At 45.8% G+C, this 22,607-nt stretch overlaps 1 pseudogene; it reads right to left on the bottom strand.

Moving 5' to 3' along the window:
• Positions 1-1,747: 1,747 nt before the first annotated feature.
• Positions 1,748-21,287, bottom strand: LOC137902373 (ATP-binding cassette sub-family C member 4-like; annotated as a pseudogene).
• Positions 21,288-22,607: the final 1,320 nt, after the last annotated feature.

Genomic DNA, 22,607 nt, shown 5'->3' with positions numbered 1-22,607 from the left:
ATCTGTACAGTGTCTGAAGGGGAAATACATCACAAATGAATTTTACAGAGGGGAAATATGGACATTCTCTATTACTGTAATCCCCATAGAGAGTTTATCCAAAATCGCAATAGAGTTAAAGCCAATATTTCCAAATAGATAGAGCGCAAAGAAAGCTGCTTTTCTAGAATCATCTCCAAAATGATCTCAAAATTACATTATGAGGAGAAAGATTATACAGAGAGTTTCTGCGATAAAATCAGAGGATGTAAATCTACAAAGGGACAATTTCTCTCTTGAAATGAATGTTATGGCGTTGCGTTGCTCCAAGTAGGCGTTTTAAATTAAAATGGTAATTGTGCGTCTTTGCATTGTCAGGGTTATGGACATCTGCTCGTGCTTTACTGTATTATTTTGGAGGCGAGCGATGAAGTCTGGAGTTAAAGGACAGCCTGGGATTAGAGTACAGTAGCAGGATGCTACTTAGCGACGGCCCGTCCAGGGACAGGCGTGGGTGTGGTTACCTTTTCGGGCTGCCGCTGCTCTACCTGTCTGCTGGACCATCTGGTAAAAAGAAGAGCCCACCCTGGTCCTGGTGCAGCAAGAACCTGCAATCACACATACAAATCTGTGTTTTGTGTGTGTGAGTGTTTGTGCGTCACCACCTGTATACTTTAGTTTAGGGGGAAACTGACATTTCAGCTGTTTCACTGCAGACAGTGCTAGACGAATGGGGAAGCAGTAGCTCTCTGCACACAGGAACCATCCATTTGATGTGACTCATGCACCAAACACAGACGCCTGTTTCTGCTCAGCAGGGGCATAAACAGCGAGCGTAGCCTGTTAGCAGCGCCTGACGATCAGTGATTTATCCATGTATTTATCCTGGCATTTCAGAGGCTCAGGGGTGGTCCTCAGTCCAATCCAACAATCATACCTTGAAGACACGCTGGAAAATCACCATCATTCCTGTGTCATCGCATGTGATATAAAACCACACAAAGAATAGTGCCAATAGAAGCAGTTTGGAAAAGACTACAATTATATCACAGACAAATTCTAACAAGCTTGATTAGAGTTGTAACGAGCCGTTTGTTATCAGCAAAGCCCAGTTTCAGGCAGTGTTCGATATGACAGGCAGCTCTTCTTCTAATCTCTAGTTTAGGAGCAGGATACTAGAAGAAAATATATTTAAATATGGTGCATCTTAGGATTTAGACAAGACAATTCAGGCGGGACCCAATTTAGTTCTCCCGCAGTGCCGAACAATCCGGGGGCATTTAACACGAGCGTAGGTGTGAACCACCGCCCGCTGTGCGATATTTGGCTTCCTCGGCATCCCCTCAGTGACCGAGCAGCGACCGGGTCACGGCCTGTCCTCCATAGAGGCTGAACAAATGCTGCCACAAATGGCACTAATTGGCACCTCTGCAGGCAGCGGCAGCAAAGAGCCAAGGATCAAGTGGCATGAGAACAAGTTCAATGAGAGGGAACACTGTTGAGGGAGAAATCGGCCCAGTTGTTGCAAAACGGGCTCAGCCAATCAAAATGCGGGAAAGATTTCTTGCAAAGAAAAGAAGCGTTTGGAAGGTGTGTTTGACAACCAACAGCGTGTGGAGAGAGAATAAGGAGTGCTGCAATCTTTTGAAGGCATGTCAGGACAAAAATCACTGACCCTCTTTTTAATGCTTGCTTTGTGTTATGTTATTAGAAAATACTCCAACAACTAAACACTGAAATACTGAATGCTGCATTCACTACCATTATTCTACCACAGCCTGTGAGCGCCGGTGAGGACCGTACTCTCGAGAAACTTGTCCCGGGTAGTCTTCTGGATGAGGCCGTCAGTTCTAAGGGAGCAGGGAACACAACACCTCGGCACAAAAAGCTCTTCCTACACAGCCCTGGGCAGGGATTTTACTCAACGCAGAGCAGCGGCTCGGCAGCAGCCAGGTATGTGGAGGACAAAGGCTAGCACGACGCACAAAAGCAGATCCGATTACTTTTGTCTATTTTGTTCGATATTATTTTATCTATTTTGTGTTGTGAGACTTTCTGTTGAAATATCACTTTTATGTACTTTAGCAAAAGTCACGCTATAATTATTACATTTATTTATTGACTTAATCAGCCTGTCTGAATGGTGGACTACAGATAAGTCTGGAGCAACTGGGTTGCCCCGATGCACAGATTAGACAATTAATAAATATGATGTTTAAAATACCACCAATGAGCATTGCTAGGGTTGTCCTCTTTGTCAAGTAGTACGGCTACTTCTATAATAGAGCAGTGCTGGTTCATGAAAATCAAGCCACATGCAGCAAACATGGATGAAGCATGCTTCCCCTGTAGGTTCTACTCCCCTGACCTTGGGTCAACGTTAGCCGTGGCCTCATCAATGATGATGAGGATCCGGGTTTTCCGGAGGACGGCTCTGGCAAGGCGCACCAGCGGCCTCTGGCCCACACTGAAGTTAAAGCCGGACCCCGTCTCCAGCTTAATGGGCAAGTCCTCCACCACGGCCTTCATCTGCACCTGCAGAAAAGGAGAGCAGAGCCCCAACCCTTCATTAGTCCTACATAAAGCCTTCCTGTGGGGATGCCTTTAAAGAGCTATCCAAACACACCCATTAACTGCCTGGCACAATGCAGGCCAGGTCCACTGGCGACCTTGGCCAGTGCTCCCTTGTGGCCAGCCTCTAGCTTTAATCCGGGCCACCAAACCCATTCAGAGGCAGGACCAGGAGCTGAAGCCCTTCACTGTGGGGGGAGCCTTCATCCCGACTGCCCAAACACATCTCCCCCAGCACTTTCAATGGTTCCCAGTTACAAGCCGCACATTGAGCTGGGCCCCATGGCCCTAATGGGATTTCCCCCCATGACTTGTGGCGAGCAGGGAGGCTGAATGGCAGCATTGTACAGAGGGACAGAGGGATCCCCCCCCGGGCCGGTGAGGGGGAATCATTCAGACCCATGCTGGAGTACCTCTTGGAGTGCATTCCACAGGTCCTCATCTGTGTGTTGTCTGAAAGGGACCAGATTCTTCCTCACGGTGCCCGTGAAGAGAACTGGGTCCCGTGGATAGATGGATATAGAAAGAGAAGGCCATGGCCGGTTAAGATAATGACAAGGGAGTAGATATATGAAAGGGTTGGACAAGCTTTATAGGAAGCCACTGACAGGAAGGTGTTCACAAAGGGCTCGCTCCACTCGGGAGCTCTATTCAACGCTCTGGCCAACAATGCATCAATAAGTTGATCTTTTTACCAAGAAAACCAGAGCTGGACGAGGTTGTCTGAATATATAACACAAAAAGAAGATCGATCTAGTCACTTTTACTTTACAGAGGATTTCATACTGTATCTAATTTACAGATTATAATCTCAAAATGTAGAAAAGTAACACCTTTCTCCATCAAAGGCAGCGGCATCTGTTAAGAGGGGTTTTCTTCAGCCAACTAACCTTAGGAAAGGACAGTGAGGATATCCCAGATATGCATTTATGGTGATCCACATACCTGCATCAAGGTTCAGCCACAAAGAAACCTTTAAGAGAGCAAATAGAGCTCTTCATTACAGAGCACTGAAACAAGCCCACGCAGGCACTCACACAACATGCCAGCTGAACCTGATAAACAGGAGCTCGCCGACATCTCCTCACGTCAGGACAGATATTTACTTACCAATCCTGCAGTGATGTTCAAGTGATTTACCCAACATGCACCAGTTCTCTCCCAGGACGTCACAAAGAGGCCGTCCCTCTAGATAAGCTGCTCACATCACATCCTCGCCGCATTGTTTTTATCTATGAACAAACAGAACTCCGCCCCCTGTTGAAACATAAGACGGATAATAATGAGTCACAATGAAAACAGCTTTAATGGTATATGTATGATGTCACACCAGTAGACGTTACACACTCGCACGCCAGCTAGAGTTTCACTGTATCCTCATCACAGTTGGAACTAGAAAAGCACTCAGAGAGCGCAGACCTCCTCCAAGCAGCTCATTTCCCTCCTAACTGGATCTACACCGTCCACATGAGACAGGGTGAGGAGCTCGGAATAGAGCCGCTGCTCCTCCACATCGAGAGGACTCAGCTGGGGTGGCTGGGGCATCTATTTCGGATGCCCCCTGGAAGCCTCCCTGGGGAGATGTTCGGTACATGTCCCACTGGGAGGAGGCCTCTGGGAAGACCCCGGGCACGCTGGAGTGAATGTCTCTGGCTGGTGAGAGGGAAGTCTGGAAGAGACCGCTGCCTCCACGACCCGGCCCCGGATAAGATGGATGGATGGAAATGTTGAAGCTCCATCCAGGACCTCTTCTGGATCGTCACCAAAATGTAATCATCTGTTCTTGGTAACATTCCCAACATTCCGTCTGTAGCTTTCTGAGTTATCTTGCTAATAGACAGGCAGAAAGACGCAGACAGACAAACGCCGGCAAAAACACAACCACCTTGGCGGAGGTAATAAAGGGATTACTCCGGCTCAGTCCAGATGTGGATATAACCTCTGCTTAAAATAGGAAATAATCACCTGGTAAATGAAAAAGTAAACGCACAATAAATCTAAACTGATGCCGTCACTGTGAATGCGTTGCTGGCCACAATCCAGATGTTTGTCTCTGTGCTCCTCCAGGTCAGCATTAAAGTCCGGTCGGAGACAGTAACCCAGAGGACAAGCCAGCATGCACTCGTGTGAGCTCACAGGTTTGTGCACACGTAGTACAGAATGGCGTCTCAACAAGCCTCCGTGCACGTCAGCGGACTCTGGACTAACGGCTCAGTTTCCATCCAGAGGAATAAAGCTTTCCGAACAGCAAACCCTGCGACCTGCAAATGTTCCACCTCTTTACTTCCAATGAGCTTTTCCTTCTGTCACCTTGTCATTATGCCAGCTGAAGTCCCAATTCAAACTAGTTTTGTGACATACTTTAATTGAGGATTCAGCCGTAGGTGGGAAAACCCGCTTTCAAGCACAGCTTTCCATAGACCGATTATGTGCTCCACCAATTCTAAGCCCTCTGTTTGCTACAGAATCCTTTTTTTTTTTACTCATTCCTGAGAATTCAATAGAAACTGAAATGGATCTCTTTTAAATACCATATGCTAATAAAAGCATATCATAATCAAATCTTTGGCTGACAAATAATGAAACTCCTCACGGGCAATGGATGGTAAGGCAACTAGCAATTTATAAAACATTTTTTAATATGTGAAAGGCTAACTGAATGTCACTTTATCATGGATGTCTATAAGAAGAAGAAAAGCTTTCAGATGAATTTGATTATATCCAAGAGGTTCCCATCTATGAATGTTTGCAGAACTGAGAGGACGATACAAAGAAAGTGGGCCCGTCTGAATGCAGGTAGGACTTCCTGTCATGAGGATGGCATCCAGTGTGTGACGCAGATGGACATGCCGTTAAAGTTCTAACATGACACTCACCCTCTAGGAGAGAGTAAACAAAATCACATCAAACACACATCACATCCATGTCACGCTAGTTTGGACTGGGAAGTCAAACTTAATCTGAAGCAGCGGCGATGCCAGAAACCCATCAAATCCGCGCAGAAGCATTAATGAAACTGTTTTTGGGCATCTTGGCTGCACCCTGGAAATGTTTGCGATTTGGGCAAAGTGATGGTGTACAAGGGGCCTGGCTGTGCGGATGGGGGAGACTTCATCTAAGCAGCTTTCCCATGTTTTGGGGGTAGAGGGCTAATCCTCTGTCAGGGATGGGGAACTGCTCTCTTCACAGTACAGGCCGTGGGAGTCTTCTGCTCTACCTCCACTCTGCTGACACTCACCCGCAGGCTGGCATTTTCTTAATGCCGTATCAGTTTCAACAAGCGGAAATAAAGTTAAACTGTCTCAAGGCATCCGTTTGTCTCAGTTTCAGAAATCTCGTAAGAGACGACAGTAATTCTCCTCACTTGTTTTAGCTTTTTGGAAGCCAGGCGCAGAAAACAAGGGCACAAGCAGGAAGGTGTCTTTTACTGTTGCACTTATCTGACACGTCTGACTCTCTCAATCACAAGTAACCAAAGAGCCTGTAAAAGGGGAGTTTAGCATTTAATGCAGTATAAATTCACACTGAACCTGTACGTAAGTTCTAATTTCTATTTTAGGCTCATTTTCTTCAAATATAACCAATTGTTACTGTATGCAGTTACTAGTGTCAAGACGCAGCAGCTAATTTTCAAAGGGCACACGGTTTGTGGGATGATGGACAGTTTTTGGCGTGGGGCGTGCACACCAATCCCTGAAGTCAGAAAACCATCAGTTGTTATTCTTCCCTCAGGTAAGGCAGAGATCAGGGAGCTTTAACCAGCAGCAGTGCATCCGGTGAGTGTCGACAGCCGGAGTACCCAACTAAAACTAAGATAACCAGAACTGAGAAAAGCGCCTCTCCTGCTGAAGTCTGAGGAACCTAAACCCAACTGCTAATTCAGAAGGAATTTTAATTTAAAAAAATGTTTAGCAGGTACAGTACTTGATCATGAATCAAGTTTGAATGAAAACAAATGTGACCTGCTGATGGCACTAGCGGAGAGATGGGTTAAACGGGATCGACGCATCATTGCATTCCGTTTGGATTGACATTTTACAAACTTGTTCCAAACTTTTTTTTTGGAGATGCGGTGCTAATAAAATGGACATCGGTGATCATGTACTCAAACATCTCTGAGATAAAGAACACGCTCTTGGCGTGTGGGCAAGTCTCTCAAAACAATGGAAGATCACCTCATTAGTGACGTGATAAAGTGCAGCGTTCATCTCAAAGCAGGGCCAGAATGAATAGATGTTGTACTGTAGGTGGTCGGTGCAGCTTCCCTGTGAAAAGGTGTCGGGGGGGGGGCTGTCAGGATAGACAAAGCCTTTTACCCCATAGCATGTGGCAGTTCCTTCCCAGGGACTCCATACTTATCAGCCCATCCATTGTGAAATCAGCCACCCTGGCCGAGCATATCCACGCAAAATACACCCCCTGCATTAAACGCAACTTCAATCATCCTCGACCATCTTCTCCTGCCCCCCCCCCCCCTCTCTCGCTCTCTCTTCCTCTGTCTAGGCCTCTCTCTTATAGTGAATGAACATTCGCCAGCGCCAGCTAGCTCAAAATGCAAATTGGAACAAATGGATCCACTTGAACAGTCTTAATTACACGATATGTATTCCATGAATCACAAATGGTATAGTCCGGAAGATTCAGCAGCACAATATGGTGTCCCTTAAATAATTGATTTGAAAATAATGCCACATAAAGAGAATCACATCAGGCCGACGTTGGCTGCATATCAGCCTGCGTCATGGGCAGTGCACACGGGGAAGCCTTCACGGGTGGGAATTAAGACGAGAACCTTTTCTCTGGGTGTGAAGAAGGCATTCAGGTTCTTTAGGACCAAACGCTCACCGGCGCTGGAGGCAAAGTTGACTCTGTCAAAAGTGAGGGAGCCCCTCTTGGGCCAATCGTGTGGAGGCTGTTTGTCCATCCTCCACGGCGCTTCACTCTCCAGCTTTGCATATATTACCCCCCCCCCCGATATCATCTACCAAAAATAAGGCACTTTTCAAAGTACATACTGAGGAATAAGGAATAAATTATGTGTGTTTAACCACCAGAAAGACAAATAGCAATGTCAGAATGTGTTGCAATACGCGTTTAATTTATTTATTATTTATTTTATATTTATTGATTGATTGATCTTTTTACAGTTTTATTTTTCTTAAGGTAGAAAATGTTTATTTTTATCAATCAAATAATAATTATAAGACCAAAGACAACACCTGAGCTTTTGAATAGACCTTTGCTTCTGCAGGATGAAACCTGATCAATTCAGTGCTTTTGGAGTCTCAAAGTAAAATAGATGAACTGAAGGCTGCAGTGGCCTCGTCTTTCCATTTGGCATTCTTCCCCATTGTATGTAACGTGATGAACTCCAGCCTCTAGAGGAAACTGCGTGTGGCCGAGCCACAGACCAGCGCCACCTTTAGCCTTTATGCTAATGACCATGGCTTTCAATGGTCTATTAGCATTCCCGTGGACTGCTTTTGTCTCTTACCACAAATGAACATTCACACCACACCAGCAAAAGAAAATAAAAAATACTTGTAGACCCGAGGCGCTCGATGTCCTTGCAGGTCTTTAGGAAGCGAGGAGGGGAATGACAGGAATGAGGATCCAGGGGGTGACGAGAGGAGCCACTGCAGTCACGCCAACGACCTAAAGAAATACCTGCATGCACAGAAGCAGATATACGAGCACAGTGTGATCTGATGCTGCTACTGCACGGGCTAGCACTGGGAAAGCCAGAGCGTTTTTAAACAATGGAAACCTTTCCAGTTGTATTTGTATGACATCATCACAGACGTGCAATAAGGTCACTGCAGGTTGCGGGACTGAGGTTGTGTGACTCACAGTGTGAAAGGAAAACCATGGCAGGAGTAATTCTCACTTAGAGGCAGGTGAGAACTTACGACTTGGCCACTGCAGCAAATGCCCCGGCTCTCCTGGGCTTTCCCTTCAACACTTCTGGCCCGTAAGCCGCTCTGGCAGAGCATCCGGCCAGCAGGCGTGGCCGCAGTGACTGGCAGAGGGCTCCGGGAGCCACGCTGTGGGTGTGTGTGATACATCACACTCAAACCACACGGACCTCAACAACACAGTGACTCTCGACCCGTGTTAATGGCCGTGTGACACATCTCGACCGCGATACCAGAGCTGCCTGAACGGGATTGGAGGAAAGGCCTCTGATGACACAGACAAAGTCGCATCGGTTCTGCGTTTACAACGTGACGGATAAAGTTAGGATTATGATGGTGGCTATTACTCTTACTCCATTAGTACTGTATGCACTTCTAGACTTTTATTTGACCAATAGAGAAAAACAATGCACCGTTTACTCCATGGAAAGTACATTTTGAGATGCGTGTTTCACAAGACTGAACATTTTCTACATATAGTTTGTCCACTATAATTCAAAATGAAAGGAAAACAGTTTAAAAAAAAAGATTTTTACAAAGAATACACCAACATGAATATAACTTTATCTTATCCATATCTTTGAATGGATTTGAGCATTAAGCGCACGCATTGTTAGTGAGTTTTTTTATTTGTTTATTTACCTCTACACAAACTGAATATCAGCAGGACCATTCCTTCTGAACTGAAGGTATATGATGTACATATTTCATATTCCGATGGCAGGTGATAAAAACCTATGAAACCTCACACCCTGAAATTAGACACGTCCAAAGAGATGAATCCTGAGCGTGGAGATTAGGATCGAGCCGCTACCTTCAGTGGTCTCAGGCTAGCCCAGAGAGATGAGAATTTAATTTACCACCTTAATTACGGATGTTATCTGCCACTTAAGCACACATTTAAGCATGATCACTTTCAGCGCAGTCTTATGATGAAAAGCTACTCAATTCCATTTGCAGTTCCGATAAGAGGGTATTACGAGTCCAACTATTGCTGCAGCGGAGCCCACACAATCAAACAGTGAGTGGAAGCTACTGAGCACAACTGATCCCAAGAATTTCACAGTACATAAGTTTCAATCTTGGCCTTGATGGAAGGCTACCAGACTGAAAAGTGAGATGGCAGCACATGAGCTATTATAGCATGTTATCCAGCCTCTCTAGGAGCCATCACATATTAATTTAACAAATGTCTTATCATACATACTACTTTCCTTTCACTGTCCTACTGCTCGTTGTGGCACAGTGACGCTGCTCATTCATGTCTAGTAATTGGTTCATTTAAATTCTAACCGGGTCCACTTTAGTCTGGAAGCTCTGACTGGGCTTATCTGACAGTGGGTCATCTGAGGGGACAGAGGAACAGGAACCATTAGATAGGAGGCTCGCCTCCTCCTGCTCCTCAGGGACCCGATGTCGCCAAGGCTTCCCCGTTTGATGCGATCCATTTGCGTGGTCTGGCGCTTATCGTGTCAGCATCGGGAACACCGTGGCCCCCACCCATACTACACAGATGACTCAGATAGGTGATCCGAGGAGCATGCACCTCAGCCCCCCGGACCACATCCAGATCTCTTAGGAAACCACACAGGAACAGAATACTCCCAAAACCACATCCCACTGCACATAAGAGTGGATAAAAGGATGAAAGGTTCTGTATACAAACAGTTTAAATAAAGAATTACTGCTAATTGCTCTTTAGCAAGAAAAGAAAGCTCCTGCACGCATGTGGCTCCGTCATTCAGGCAAACTGGGTTCAGCGCCGTGTCCAAAGACCATCGAGATCTCTGATGATCCCATCAGCGCTTTATTTTCTCAATGATCCCATCAGCGCTTTGATGTCAAAATAAATGTCGGAAATTGAAGTTAATTGCTATATCTGTGTTCAGTGATGATAGCGGCTGTTGTTGCGCAGCAGAAAATAAACACTTGCCTTTAATTAAACATCCCTCCGGACACAGGGACTCTGCACGCCTTTTACAAAACCCCTTTTCATCTTCCCTCTATTTACTGACAGTCTGCAATATTTGCAAGGGGGGGCAAACAAAACAGGAAATGGGGGGAGAAGGACACGGAAAATTCCTCTGTCATTCCTGGAAATTTTTTTTTTTTTTGGGCTCCACACTTTTTGGTGACAAAGCAGGACAATATGATGCAAAGGTCAGTCGTATTGAAACAAAGCAGGGCCGTTCCACTTCGGCTCTGGGACAATAGGAGTGACCCGATCCATTCTGCGCCGTCTTTTTACCATTAAATGCCCAGATGCTGTGTCTTTTCTTCGGGGGAAATGACTGTGGACAGCTCCTTCACATTTTGCCTTTCTGGGCCGTTTTCACTTCATAAAGCTGCAGTCAATGTGTTTTGTGTGTGGTGAGGAGGGTCTGACACATACTGTGGTGGTCTCAGTCGCTGTCTACATTGGTGGCTCAAGTAGTCCTAGGATTAGGCCTTTGTGTGCCGTGAAAAGGTAAAAGAAGTCACTTATTTGGGCTCAGTCAAGCTGCTGATTTCCAACCCCATTTTGGAAATAAAAGAAAGGCTTTGAAATGCTCTCCCTCCCGCCCTCTATCCCTCCCTCTTTCTTTCCCTCTCTCCTACTATAAATCACTCCAGCAAATCATTAATTCAGTCACTGGCCCTTCCTTTTTATTCCCTCGTCATCATGAAAACAAACTTTTACTTAAACAGCGACGCACAAATACGAGAATTCCCTCCCGGAACGCACCGAAGCCCTTTCGCTTCATCATATTGACACGAGGTGAGATTCAAGATTATGTTGGGACTTTGTTATGCAAGTCTCCAGGCCTGCATATCTGAGTGGGATACGCTGAGGTGCTGGACCGCAGCATCATGAGAGACCACACAGACACACACCGAGCGCTTTAGCCGGCCGATGCTCGCCATCAAATGACCGTGTGTGGTATTGCTCAAGCACACCCAGAAGCAAGCGGGACACACACGCAGCGCTGAGAATATTTATGGGTAACATTTATAAAAAAAAAAAATTGATAAATAAATGAATAAAATTTAAACTCAGACTCTTCACACCTTTATGCGTCACACATATCGTTAGCCTAATAGCATAATTGCCCATCATCAATAGGCATTGCTGAAGACTTAGGTAATTATGTTATTAAGCTAACGATATGTCTCGCCTGAAGCAGGACGATAATGGCGCCGTCGTAAAGCGACGCTCCGAGGGGATTTACGGTCCAGTCGATGCGGTTCCACTCTGGCCTGTGTTTCTCAGGATAACCCGTGTGACGCCTGGAGCCCCGGCATTCTTCATTCCTTCTGTCACCAGTGAAATCCCATCCTGCAGCACTCACGGTTACGTCAGCAGCTCTCATGGCCAGCGAAGCCGCTGAAAGGGCCCGACACACAATGTTCCACAATGCACGGGTTCACGCAGCGTTCCGCCCGCCAGTGTTTCTAGACAATGGCGGTATCCCTCTGCGTTCGCGTCTTCACACTGTACACGAGCACGTTTGTATTTTCCCAGGTGACTGAGGGTTTATTTCATTTACATTGAGATCAGTTAGCGGCTGCTTGTAGTGGACGGCGCTGTTTGTGTTGCGACTTGGTCGAGAGCCTTCACCCCCTCATTGCCTCGCCCTCCTCCTCTGCCCCGTCTCTGAAAATAGAGGCAACCCAGGATTTAAAGGTCAAGTCTCGACAAAAGCCGACAGTCCCCAGAGCCCGAGGTGTTTTTAATTGACATTTCTGTCATTGTCCCGTGATTATGAAGAGGGGAGAAAAAGAGCCTATTTCCAAATACACTAAATGAATAATAAACCAGACCTGCGGAAAAAGATGGTGGCTATGGGGTGTAACTAGGTTCCCCCCAGCGTGAGGGAATCCCCTTGTTAGGCGAGAACAGGGGGCAGGACTGAAGGGCTCTGAAGTGCTTACTCCACCATAATGGAGGAGGCTCTGGTGCAAATCCCTGCACAGAAGCAGCCAGTCCCCATAGAGAGAGATAAACCAGTTAGGGCATTGTTTAAGAAGTTTCACTTTATTCCCTTCTGACAACCATTTAAACAATGACTATGGGGAAATGTCCCTCAGCGAACGAGCAACAATAGTAAGGATCAGCAGCTTTTCTGCATGGCTAAGACTTTGATAAAAAGAGTGAGAAATCTTCCTTCCTGAAAGCATTAAAGGCTGCTCCGTGAAAGGCACCTGCAAACAAGAGCACAAAGCAGCACAAACAAAAGCGCTTTGTCCGAAGGATGCTACCTTTTGTCATCAGCACAATCACTTCCCAATTTCTGCTGCAGCAAACGATGAGCAGAACCATCTGCACATGCTGGAGGTGGAGGCTCTTCACTCATCATGCAGCGACAGACACATCGATGACATTAAACTATGGCTTTTCCATCGTGGCCTCGTCTGCTTTGGCTGTTTTCAGATAAACTTCTGGCTGTCTACAAAGTTATTATTTTACTCAAGTCATTATTCTCCTAATTATCAGAATGAGGGAAACTATAGCCGACAGAAAGCTTTTGTGAATATGATCTTTTGTGCTTTCAGCATTTAAGATGGCCTTTGTCTACTGTGAGATGGGTATCTGCCACAAACATCACTCAGGCATTGTGGAGGGGGGGATTCGTTTTCAGCGAGCCTTTGTTCTATTCTTCGGCCCAAACCAAAGAGCCACGCCTGCTCCTCTACCTCGACTTGAGGAGTGAACATTCCCTTCTTTGTGGCACTAGGTGCATGAGCTGGCTCCTCTCTGCATTCTTTCCAGAGAGATGGCTTTCACAGTGGCACGGTGGCGTTTGGTAGCCCAAGCCGGTTATGCGTCGAGGTGGCCGTTGGCTACCAGGCTTGGGAGAAGTGCTGAGAGGTGCGAGCTCCGGTTGGGAGCCCCGTCTTGGGAGCCCCGGTTGGGAGCCCCGGTTGGGAGCCCCGGTTGGGATCTGTTCCGACCAACCTGCCCCCCCCCCCCCTCTACTCCACAACACATCGTGTTGCTGCCGCTCACTCTCCTTCTCTTGAGCACTCAACACAACATCCTCGCGACTCTCCACCACCCCTTCCCGCTGTTGCCCCCCCACATCGGACCCATCATCCTGTGGCCTTTATTTCCTCTTTGGTACCTCGCTCTCTCACAATCACTTGCTTAGTCTCCGTACACATTCTCTGAAGATGCCGCTTCTGTTGTGCAACACTGAGGGAGCCACGCCCTCAGCCTGTGTGCACACTTTTATTAAATCTGTGCAGGCACTGGGCTGCTCTGGCGGGTAATCCTACAGTAATTGTTTCCAGATTAGGGGACCCGGACCACAAAGCAAGTTTAGCCAGGCATGAAATGGCCTTCCCATGCTGCAGCGCCAGCGACCAAACCTGCCGGGGTGAGACTCACCTGGATAAAGTCCACAAATGTCCACGGGAGCAGCGAGTCCAGGTAACCAATGTCCTTTGAAAACCTGTGGATTCTTCCTGGAAAATAACACAACAGGGTAGAACATATTAGACGACAATGGGATAGATAAAGCCTATTTGTGATGGAATCAAACCACCGACGGAAGTCTGGCAAAAACACATCAAAAAATGAGGAGAAGTAATAGGAGGAAATGGTGATGTGACGCGTGAGGGAACATTTGAGTCTTTATAATGAAATAGAATATTCTTCATGTCTTGGTTATTCTGCACACATACAAAAATAAATATTCCCTTTGTTCCAGTCATCGCAGTCTCACTAGACTATTGAGCAACTGTTATCTGGCTCCCCTCCAATCCAATAGAAGCGAGCTTAAACACAGAGTGTGATATCAAATGAAAAATACAGGCATATCTAGACTAAACAATGAATCACTATTTGAATAGCGTTTCATAAAGATCAGCCTACTCTTGGCTGAACATGTGAGGGAAGCTTTTGTTCGGGAACAAAAGGGCAACAGAAGCTGCGTACCTGCCTTTATCTCCTGACATTAATTGACTTGCCTCCAATCTGCTCAGGTGTTCGTGATTTCGGCCAGAGCACTGCAGGTGCTGCAGCAGCACTCTATTCTGACTCTTTTAGCAACTTTGTTCCCCTATTCTGATCACACAGCACATGCAGCAGGGTGGGCGACAGCAGATCCCCACACTGCACTAGCTAAAGGCAGACACGGGAGAAAGCCTCTCTCTATCCCTGTCCTTAGGAAGGCCTCAGACTCGTTTCTATCGCGGTGACAATGCGGCGTCACTAGAGCTGGGCCCAACCTGGAAGACACCAACAAGCTGCAGATCTATTAGATTCACTATATCCTGTTGAAACGCCTCCAAAATAGTGTCATAATGTTTTATGCTGTGCTTCAACAACACATTTGCTCTTATTGTGACACATCACTAAACAATTCCCGACAGCGGGGAATGTGAATGCAGCAGCGCTTACACATTGTGGGTACAACTTCCGATAAAGTGAACCAGCTGAGTTTGTCTAGACTCGCACAATGGGCCCTGAGCCAGAGGCCCTTGGTACGAGACTGAGACAGGGGCTGGCAGGCTGTGGCGGTATGGCACACTGGAGGCGTGGCACCGCCGTGGCACCACTGACCTAAAAGTTGCCTCCCAGCCTCCCGGAGGAGGGCCCTGTAATCACCTCTCGCCACGGCCATAAGCAGCTTACAGCCTTATCCAAACCGCCGCTGCCGCCTAAAAACATGCATGCAGACGAGGCCGGGCTTCCCGTAACAGCCATCGCATAAACCCGACCGAAGCATTATTCCCCGCAACAACCCAGCAATGCTCCAAATCAGTGCTGATTCAAAGTCAAGTGGCGTAAGCATGTTGTACACTTGGAGGCAGACTAATCGTATTCACTGTGCGAGTGCCCCCTTTAGCATACACACATCCTGAGGGGAGGGTTCAAGCAAGGGGGTAAAGCTGCTACCATGCTAGTGTAGAATGCAGCAGCTTTAGCCTGAGAAATGGGGGGGGGGGGGGCACATCTCAAGCAGTGTTTGTGAAAGATCCAAAAATATTTTATGTAATTTTACTGTCTAAGCCATATATGACCCAAATTCATGCATGTCTCACAAACAATGCCAATGAGCAGCGGGTAGGTTTCTCTGAGTTGCATCATTCCGTGGTTCGAGGGCAGAGAACATCAGTCAGCCATCAGCTGTTTGACAAGCGGCTGGCTTAATAGAGTTGCAGAGAGGATGAAGCAAAGACCCGTCACCATCCTGCGCCGACTACGGAGAGGATACATTACAGCGATGCAGTTACACAAAGACCTACGAGGTAAGAGCGGCACGGGACAATGCCTTCAATCACTCTGGGAGGCGGTCAACAATATCACCTATTGTGCAGAGCGGGGTATAGACATGTCAGGATATCAGTGGCATTAGTATCAAGCTATTTTTCATGGTCTAAAACTCCTGTGGTGATTTGCACCACTTTTTCTGGCTCAAGAAATATCAGCCCTCCCAACTAAGGGGCCACTAAGGAGGAGATATTTGGTGAGCAGAGCCCCGACCCTCACTTAAAGAAGTGGAACCGTGGGGTCCAGCTAGAGCTGTTCCCTGTAACCATCAAGATAACGGAAGGACTCAGAGCCGCTCCATGTGTGGGCCCCAGTGCAGTTGGAAGGTCTTTCAGAGAAGCCAGAGCGATAATGATGGAATACTGGAGAGGGGGCTGCCAAGGCTGGAAGTGGCACAGCTCACCTGCACTTCCATGAAGGGCCCAGAGGCCCGGGGGGCAGCCTCCCACCGCCGGCGCCTTGCTGCCAATACTAATACATTCTAAATCCATTCTCTTCGCTCACACCGCCAAGCTCCTGCAATCTCCTCTCCTTCCCTTTCATGCAATTAAATAGTGGAAGTGGCACGCGAGGGGGAGCCCTATCAGCCGTACTGCACACACACACACACACACACACACACGGCTCCATCTCCACATTCAATTTACACACCTCGATATCATCATCCTCTCTGCAGCACTTCCTCCACTTCGCATCCCAGAGCTGAAATACGGACATTCAAAACGTCGCCTCTGCAGACACAATTAGAATCTCAGTGTCTACAGAGGATCTAATGGTCTCTTCGTCAGCAGCAGGCGAGGGACACCTAGCAGGGCAATGGCCTGCGATGCCGGCGTGAAAGTGTGTGTGCACGTGTGTGTTTTCACTGAAACTCCACTCCTCCACTGTGCTGATGAGCTGAAGCCCTGGCCTGCAGTCTCTGAGGGGATTAGCCCACTCAATGACACTAAATTACAGGGATCACCATCAGCTCAAGACATCCACCGCTGTCTGCGTTGCTTTAACGGGATCACATTTGGATGAAGAGGAGCAATAACACTGCACATAATGCTAAAAATGAGCAAGACTAAAAGAACACTTTATATGAATTCATGCAACAGGGAATGTTACAGATTCCATCTATATCTTTAAACCCATCAAATAAAAACAGTCACAAAATGACAGAACGACTGTGTGATTCAAATGTCGCAGAGGCATTCAGCGTCTGACAGCAGAGCCATCGCACCTCTCCATCGATCTCCATTGTTACGAAACCCGTTCACAGAATATCAAATGAAGCCTTAGTGCAGCGATGCTTGAAATGGTAACCTTTAACTCTGGAAGGCGATCTAACAGCAGGAAAAACCTACACCGCGTCCAGTCGCCGGATCCTGAGGAGCAGGTCAGACAGTATAGCGGCTGTAGAAGCAGATGTGATCAAAGCAACAGCAGCAACAGCTGTCTCCATCCGGGTCGGTTCTGGATCATTTAAAACAAAATACAAATAAAAGAAGTGAAGCAGGGCGGAAGAAGAAGAAGAAGTAGCCAAATTAAAGGGAAATGATTTATATTGGAGAAAATACAAAAGGTCATGTTTAATCTTAATCTGACTGGACCAGGGACAAGAGAAACGGTCTCTAAATCTAAATCCAGTCAGACACACAGTTCTGTTTGCCGGCCCGGAGGCTGAGCTGGAATAACTGGACTGGTCATACAATGGTTCCTGATCGCAGCACAACAGCAATCAGATAGCAGAGTCTGTTAAGCCGCTCCTTTGCTGCTCTATTAAACAGATTATTACATTATTCAAAGTGTTTGTCCGCCTCCCGTGAGCAGATTACCGAGCAAGGCACACCCAGATAAGCTTTCAGGTAGCCCAGCACACACACACAGCACAAAGACAGCAGCAAAAACAAAAGCCAAAGATTAGGACCTGTGGCGTTTGCTGCAAACACAGCGCCGCAAAGGAAAGCCGTGTCGCAAGGTTCACGTCCAACGCCGGAAGGAACCGCAAGCCCCTCAACACCCTCAGATCATATTTAGATTCGTGTTACCAGCTTATTATGACTCATTACGCAGAAACAAGTTCCCTCCTTGTGGAGAATCCCCACCCGACCTGATTGTGCCGAACACGCATGTCACTATTAAGAGATTAGAATGAGTAATTATCTCCTGGCAGGTGAGCAATACTTCAGAAAGATTTAAGTTATCGAAGTGAGCCACTTGACAGGTGACTTTGGATGCGAGTGGCAGATTGTCGTTGCATTGCTTCACCTAATTAAATGAGGTCTTTAATTATCGCCGCAAAACCTTCGAGGTAAAACAACAAGGAGCACAAACCATTGTGATAAGTCTCGACACGTGCGCTCGCCTATGTCGTGTCTTAAGAAGCTTGTGCGAGACATGCCTGGAGAAACAGCAGCAGCCCTCCCTGAGCAAAGTCACACGCATTTGTTCACTTTTAAAAGCGTGTCATCTGCCCACTCCGTTGACCCAGCAGCTCCAGCAGCTCCAGCAGCTCCAGCCTCAAAGCCAATGAAATAATCGAACATTTCTGATATAGCGTGCAAGACAAACACAGCTCTGTCGTCCAAATGCAATGCCGTCGCAGATCAAGCGCAAACAGCATTTATTCAATATTATTGTTTGCTTTTTGTTCAGACTCACAATAAAAAATGTCAGCAATCGTACATTAAGTCGTATCGGAAGATTGTTTTTCAGACACAGGCTTTATATCCTTTTTGATGGTTATTCATTTACTGTCAGATTAATTAGATAAAGCATATACATCCAACTAAAACTGAATGTTGTTGCTAAATTGGGTAGAATTCAGGATGGATCTTATAATAGTAGTTCTGACTTTTAAATTCTGTGACAGTTAATTTACACACACTTCAATAATAGTGGGGAAATTATGTGATCTGTCAATAATAATGAAACTACTAATATTTTAATCAAAACTGTAAAATTATATTATATACAGCTTGATGGGGAAACAGTTTAGGGACGAGTGAACCGATATTTGGAAGGTGAAATGAAACAAATATTAAGTAACAGTCTGCCCTCTAGTGGTGAGATGTTGAAACAACAGGTTCTACCTCTGATCCAACCAGATTTGAACATCTCTGCATTATCTCATCATTCCCGAATCATCTCAATCATGTCATAAAATCAGTTTATTCAATGAAAACCTTCTAAGGAGGCGAGCCGCTTACCAACCGGAGTGATATTTTTAAATGCGCCGGGGTCCTGAGGACGCCGTGAAACATGCTGTTGTGCAAAAGGGTTTGGGCCGAGCTCACCAGGACGTTAAAGAAGAGGAAGCTACAACGGAATCCAAACACGACTGAAGTAGCTGTCAAACCTGACAAACGCACAGACAAAAAAAAGTTCAAGCATTGTGGCCATTCCAAGGTAAGCTCGGAATTTAAGGGCTATAAAGAGTGAAGAATGATATAGAATAGGGAATATATTCCACTTAGGTTTTTCCTTCAAAACATTATTTTTCTTTCTTTGCCTTGAATGCTGATCTATAATCGTGAACACAAAGCCTGAAAGGATGAAGAGGCTGAGAGTCACAGGAGACAATCAGAGCAATTCGACAGCAGAGGACTGGAGAGGCACTGCTATCTTTCTGTACAGCTGAGGCCCATGTAGAAATACACTGGGCCTTGAAGGCCTTGGGCAACAGCCAAAGAACTGTGGAGTTGTTCACTGAATGGCTGGCTTATTCAGAGCCTCAACAGCACGCATAAAGCAATCTGTGCTTAGCGCGCTTTACCTGCGTAAACACATAGGTACAGGTCAAGGTCCAGCAGCCGAGGGAGGCTGCCATGGAGGCGATCCGTCACATTGACGCACGTCTGTTCAGAGGCACCGCAAATCAGTCACAAAAGAACTACAGATCCACAAGGACAAATAAACACAACAAAGAAAGGAAGTGGCAACTTGAAGACGCCACACAAAACACATTCCTCTTATTGGAAAGCACAAGGCCACTTTCAACAAGTTACAATTAATGCCAAAATAAGTTCCGTTCAGTCGTCCTCTATTAATTCATACACCATTTCCAGCATGTCCGTTTGGCTTTGATATATATTTTAAACATTTTATAAGAATTGTATTTTCAACAAGGGAAAAAAGAAAAATGTAGCCTAAAAAAAGATTATAAAGAAAAAGGACCAGACATTATTCTATTAGAACAATGCGTTCTGATTTCCCAGAATTTATTGAAAAGCACAAATAATAATAACTGAAGAAGTTAACTCACATGTGCTTTGGAACTGAGTAAAATGAGGACCAACAGGACCGGGAGCTTTCCCCTGCTCTGACACACAGAAGCAGGCTGATGTTCCCTTCTGAGCGGCTTTCCTCCTCCGGTTGCTCTACCAGGAGAAACCAGAGCAAAGGTTTGGCATCCAGCAACATGTCCGAGCAGGCTGTGGTGAGCAGCAGGGCACAGGTGAGCGCCTTCTGCCCTCTAGTGGCCAACAGGAGACACAGCAAGTCTTTTACGCAACGAAATTCTAGTCGTACCGCTGCAACTGGCTCTGTCTGCTCCATCAATGAAAGAGGAAGGAGAAAACAAGAACCTTTGTGCTGTGATCGCTGTGCTTCCATGAGTGTCACATGCAGATGAACGAGTCGGAGTCGGAGTCGGAGAACAATCAAGCACTCTGTTTATTTACGAACCACAGAACGTCTTCATATTCACACAGGTTGTCATTTATCCTGTGCACTATTTATTTATTATAGTTATAAATTGATTTTCTAGAGATTGTCATAATTCATTCTGCAAATTACTGCCTCAGGACTATTTGATTGTCCTTCATATGCATATGTGTTACTAGGCAACAGAATTCTAGGCACACATGTAATGCAAAAAAACACATCTACTTATTATCTTTGATAAAGTCGCCTACAGGCTCTGAACACAGGAGGCTCCACGTGACTCATCTTCAAGTCTTAGAGTTTCATATTAAAGCAGATTTAATTCTAAAGTCACGTGTTTTTATTCCTCTGACATTCTTGAAGCTCTCCTGGGCGAGAACATTAAGCATTAACATCGTCATAGGTTCACGTCCAAGCCAATAATCAGCTAAATATTGTGTCTGGGAATAGATGAGCCAGTAGCTGGACTTTGTCCCATTTGGTCTTGTTTTTAGGTTTACTCATTACTGCGTTGTTGTTTTAATGTTAATATAACACCTGACCTTATATTTGACCGAAACGCGGAGCATTTCAAATTCTGCTTCCCAAGATGTAATAATTAACTGCCAGCTCACGCTTCCTGTGCCGTTTCACACTCAGAGTCCTGCTTCCATCCCTCGCCACTCGAGATGCAAGATGACCCGTCTGTAAATCATCTCAATGAAACACATGTCTTCCGTGTAATTTGCCCGGCCGGAGCAATTTTAATTTCTTCCCACATGCTTGAATCGCTTATAAGCTTTTCGCCATATCTTAAAGCTCCGGATGTCTGGTTTGCAGATTTTAGCTTTTGTCAGTGGTCTGGTTGGGCTAGGGGCCACTATTGGAGCCACAGTGTCCAATGAGTGGAGGGCCACTAGTCGGGCCTCCTCAGTCATCACGGCGACCTGGGTGCTCCAAGGTCTGTGGAATAACTGCGCTGGAAATGCCATCGGAGCTTTGCATTGTAGACCGCATCACACCATCCTCCAGCTGCAAGGTAAGCTAAGAGGGGCTCACAGTGGCCCCCGAACAAGAGCTGTGTGTTCTCACGCTGTTGCGTTTGTGTTTGCTACCAACGTATAGGACACAGCGCATGTAGCAAGATAAAGACATGTGAAGGAGCTTCATCAAATGTTCCACCAATAAATCAGCTCGGCTTAAAAAATGGGTTTTGAAAAACAAGTAGTCAAACTCTGTCAAAGGCTCAACGGAAGAAGTCTACTTTCATGCGCAGTGGACAATCTATGTCCAAAGAACTAGCATTTTATTATGTGTATAATGTATAGCCTCTCTGAACGTTTCTGTGAAATGAAATGTTCCCAGTAAAGTAATACTAAACAATGTGTTCTAGCTGAAATGTTCCGTTATGGAGAGTCAGTCAGAGCAGACGGCGTCTGGCTGGTTCTTGAACTTGAACTAGTTCTGTGGAGTCTCAGGTGTAATCATAAAAGGAGATATCATCACGAGTCTTTGCAAATTAATTTTCAGTTTAGTGACAAAACTCAAACGATCACCTCCTTCTGACCAAGTGAGTCAAAAATAATCTTTGTTCTGGATCATGTGTTAACTGGCAAATGTGAAACATTTGGTTGGACGTGTGTCTGAGTGATGGCAGCTTCTTCAGACTAAATAAAGCAGCAGGTCAATAAGAAGGAAATAAAATACATTATATTTGATATCATCTATTGTGGCAAAAGTGATTGAATTTAAAGTGGTGGATTTTGCTTTTTTTGATGTAGATGTTTCTGTTCTAATGAGAAAGCATTTGATAAGCAACTGTCTATTAACCGTTATCTGTGTTCGTATCTATTTGTGTTGACTAATTTTCTGAGTCGATTGCTTTACCTAGTCATCGAGAATTAGAATTTGATGTTTGGATTTAATTGTTTGGTCATTTTATTCCATTTACTAAACATCTTTCCAATTTCACTGTTTAAGAGTGAATTAAAAAGACAGTATAATTAATGTCAGAAATATTTATTTCTTTTTGGCAAAAGAATACCTTGTTGAATGAATAGCGCTGCTATTCTCAGGTCTGCCTGATGGTGGCGGTAGTGTTATAACAGCAGCATTAGTCACGTGGGCTCAGATGAACTTGCAAATGACTTTCGCCTCTCATCCAAGAGGCTTCTTCCGTTCTCACTGAAGATTAACATACTTGTCTGTAATCCGACAGAAACTGAGTGACACGCTGTAAATGAGTGATGTAAATAGAG

The sequence above is a fragment of the Brachionichthys hirsutus genome, chromosome 12, assembly GCF_040956055.1.
Source record: "Brachionichthys hirsutus isolate HB-005 chromosome 12, CSIRO-AGI_Bhir_v1, whole genome shotgun sequence".
NCBI classification, from domain to species: Eukaryota; Metazoa; Chordata; class Actinopteri; order Lophiiformes; family Brachionichthyidae; genus Brachionichthys; species Brachionichthys hirsutus.
Note: the sequence above shows the minus strand (reverse complement) of the source record. Positions and strands in the feature narration are given on the sequence as shown.